A 4,515-nucleotide genomic window follows, 5' to 3' on the forward strand; every position below is an offset into this window, starting at 1 on the left:
ATTTGTTTCAGCGTGGTAACATAGCAACAATAGGAAAATATGATTTGTTTTAAAAGAAAGAAATGTGTGTATTTAGTTTTATTTGTAGGCTATTTCATTTTGACCAATTAGGTCAAATATTGTTTTTGTAGGGTATGAATAAAAATTTAATACTGTATGGTAAAGTTTTATTAATACCTATGGGTTTACACAGGCACACAGACACAGACCATAGACTATATATAAAAATGGATGTCAACTCTCAGTCTGGAAAATGAAGCCAATGTGGAAGTGCCTTAAACTTGCATTCTATCAAATGACCATCAGGGGGCGACTCCACTGGTTGCAAAAAGAAGTCCGATTGTATTGAAGTCTATGTGAAAATGACAGTACTTGTAACTTAATTTGTTACCTCAGTAAACGTTTTCATTATGTGTTTATGGTCTGAATCGCTAGTTTGAAGTTTTCTTCAATAAAACACACTTTAAAGCAGAGTGGCTTTAGGGCGTGGCTACCACGTAATAGACACACAGGGGGACCTGCCTGTTAATCCGGATGTGAGGTCAGAGCGATGTGTCGGACATGTGACTTGTCATTGTGTTTTCAGTTCATCAAAGTTAGCTCCAACATGTTGTTTGCCTTAAAATGTCTTGTTCTGTGTTCAGTTGTTCTTAAAGACACTCAGAGGAGTCGGCGGTTAATTTTTTTCCGGTAAGTACATTTTGTTTTAAGCCTATTTCTTTGCTAGCCAAAATTAGCATCCCTGTTAATATCACAGTTCAGGTGAAGATGCACCTTGCTAACCAAGCTAGCCAGCTAGTGCTAGCCTTAGCTGATAACTTAGCGATTGCTATAACGGAGAGTGTAATACGACAGTGAGGGTGTAGGGAACCAGGAAGAGCACAGCTGATCAGACTGAACAATGTTATGGCCACAAGAGTTACATTAAAAAATACTATATTATCATATAAGACACTGTGTGTATGTTTGGGAAGAGAAGATCTTCATGTGTGGACACTGCAGGTGGAGGTGGTGCAGGGCCTCCATCATTGCTGCAAGAGGTTGTAGGTGTCCCCAAAGATCCAGACCTTGGCTGGATGGAAAAAAACATTATAATAGAGAGAAATCATATCAATATCATATTGTAGAGTATAGAGCAAAAGACCAAAGAAACAGCACTCTGATTAGATGATCACAGATATCTGAAAATACATTATTCCCTCAGCTTAGTTGTAATAAACAGTCTGCTGAACTGTTTTACATGAAATAACAACAGAATAGAAAGTAATACTCAGTTTGGTGTCATTGTGCAGGTGCACATGTCATGATGGTTCTCAGCTCTCAGTGATGTTCTTTATTCTGACAGAGACAGAATCATTCCAACAGATGTTTTGACTCCTGTCATCAATAATGAAATGAACTAGAGCTGAAAACTAGCCGACTAACACTGAACCAAACTTAATATGAACAAACACGACACACACGTCCGCTGCTCTGCTCTTTAACAGCGCGTCCAGACACGACAGTTCACTGTAATAACGGGATCGTTTAGTGACCGTGACTTACCGACATTGACAACCCGCTGTCTCTGTTAACACTAAGGTCGGTGACGTCACCTTCGCTTTGCAGAACTCATTTTAAAACACGTTATAACATGTTTTCCCTCGGTCTATGGTTTTAATACAAGCGGTTACACCACACAGTTAGCTTACACACAGTAACTTCAGCTAATATTACAAGCTTTCTCCTCATATATGTGATATTTACCAAATGTGGACATGTATGCAATTAGCTACTAAGATTATTTTAACACTAAGATATAAAGTTTACCTCGAATTATGAATGCTAACTGTGTTAGCAGCGACTTCGTACCGCGTATCCAGGAGCCTGCTGCGGTCAGGTAGCCGGTGTAGGCGGCCGTGCAGAGCAAAGACTCTCTACAGTTGTTCTTGTTATTACAGCCTGTTGCTGCACAAAGCTTGGGCATTTTAACACTAACTAATGGATTACTTGTCACTGTCGGAGCAGAGAGGAGGAGCCGCCGACTCCACGGCTTCTCCTATTGGTGCAGCAATGATCCTGTGAGTCCTCTCCACAGCTGCTACCGTTTCAGCATCAGAGGAAGAGAGTTTAAGAGCCCGGCTGCACATCATTAGTGGCGGCTGACATGATAGGCAGCTCGCCTCTGTACCGCCTTTGTGAACATTTGTGTGTAATTTGTGATTTGGTTTGAGATGCTGGTGTTGATTGTTGGGGACTGAGCTAGGTTTAAAATTCTGATTGTGCATCACACCCTTAGAAAAAGACTGTTGGACACATTAGGAACAGGGGTGCTGCTTCGTGTTTTTGGGTTGGTTAGAATCGCATAGTTAGGCTCTTTGTTGGCTCCTGTTCCCCTACTTCAGTTATCCTCTTGCCTTGCTAGTATATTTTGTTTACTTATTTACCCTCCTGGTTACGCAATAAATTAAATCAGTAAGTTTGATTTACCAATAACACCTGGTGACATACGGTGACTGGGGAGACAGTGCCATGACCTCATATACTGGCACCATGAACAAATATGGCAGCAGTGGACTGACACCTGGCTCTGTGAGCAGTCCACAGTCAGTAAGTAAAATACACAGTGAGTAAAATTTCCCGGGCTGTTGTATCTTCTTTGCTTGCAGAAATCAACTGCCTGGTACTGGATGTGAGTCCTACAGCGTCTGAGGTTTTACTTTCTCAGCAAAGTGGTTCCACAAAGGGTTTATATCTTGATGCTTCATGTGAGCAGTGCAGCATCTACTGGCCTGAATGCAAATTGGGTGAATACAAACGTTTGTACATCACAAATTGAATGTAAGTATAAGGGAAAGCATGATTGTTTTAATAATCCAAGCATAGATTTATATATTTTCAAAGCAAATTAAAATGTTTTATATGCATCAAATGTGTCAATATCAGTCAAATTAAGCTCAGTGTCTTTGTTTTAACTAAACAGTCCAAAACTGTAAGTTGGTTTGCAATGTGGGCAAAGAACATGTAGCTTCACTTTTAAATGTCAGCTTTGGTGGTTGTGCTGTAAAGGTGCAATATAAGATGTGGCCAGAACTTTAGTTTAAAATGTTCAAAAATGAATTAACACTATCAACAGCACATGAAGCAGCCACAGTGATGATGTCATGATCAAGATCTCCATCTTTTGTGTTTCAGAGTTATCTACTGAAATGCGCATGCTCACCAGCCAGCCCCGACCCGTCCTGTGTTGTAATACCACTTTGTGACACTAGACGCTCTGTGAGTTAGTGGAGCGTCAAGTCTGCTCTCAGCGCTTGAAGTTAGCATCACAGAGACACAGGAATGGCTGAACTTCCTAAAAGACGATATTCATCTGCATCCCGAAGGACCGCTCCCGACAAGAAACCACGTTCAACGGCAAAGAAAAGAAGCAACATGAGTAAATCTCGGTGTGGCTTTCCACCGCTGGAGACAGCTCCTGAGAGGAAAGAGATGCGGTTTGATGCCGAGCTCGCAACTTTCCTGTTAGCATGGTGAGTAGCGTCAATGTTAGCTCTTTAGCTAAAAGTATAATCAGTGTAATGACTGACAAACCGTACCGACAAACATTTCAGGTGGTGATATTGACGTTGTCGACAGACGTTTTAGCGGTTAGTAGGATTGTGTCTGTTGCTCTCGGCTGTTGTGCAGCTAGTGACGTCAGTAACTTTAGGCTCATTTTGTAACTGATGACTGTAACTTGAGATTGTATGGACCCAGTAGACCGAGTGACTACATGTTGGTCGGTTCACCATGTTGTAACCACTTTACATTACTGTTAGGAGATCAGCCATGATTGAAAGTGAACTAGGTCTTTACATTTCTCAGGAGATTTCAGCATCCCTCTGTCTTTATCAGGACCTGAGCCAGTACAGATGCAATACCGCCTCCACCTGTCTCACCAACGGCAGAGAGTCCAGACAGTGAGGAGGGTCTAGGTGAGTAACATGCTATCATTCACTTTTAAAGTAAGACTTGTCTATACCACTGTGATTAAATCAGACCCACAGTGTAAACATGTTCATACTGCTGATTCTTAATAATGAATGTACCACTGCCTATACTGGTTATGTATTTTGAAGTATATCCATATTTGTACTACTGAATTTGTTGGTGATATAGTGTGTGTACATTGAATTCTTATCACACCTCTAGCTGTTTACCCTTATTTACATGTCATAGTATTCATACTGTTACTAGTGTTCACATTGTGTATATCTCAGAATATTCATACTGTCTTAATTTTTTGCATACTCACTTACTTCGCTCATAATGTATTTTATATATACACACACACACACACACACACACACACACACACACACACACACACACACACACACACACACACACACACAAACACTCACATATAAGCACACTGGAGATACACACTTCGAGGTACAAAGTTGTGACAAGCTGCTTCTAATTGTGTTCTGTCTGTCCCCGTCTCCTCCTCCTTAGGGCTCAGAGAAATTCCTCAACCAGTGGGTGTGTGTG

Source organism: Seriola dumerili, unplaced genomic scaffold (genome assembly GCF_002260705.1).
Source record: "Seriola dumerili isolate Sdu_G_001 unplaced genomic scaffold, Sdu_1.0 BDQW01000398.1, whole genome shotgun sequence".
Lineage (NCBI taxonomy): Eukaryota > Metazoa > Chordata > Actinopteri > Carangiformes > Carangidae > Seriola > Seriola dumerili.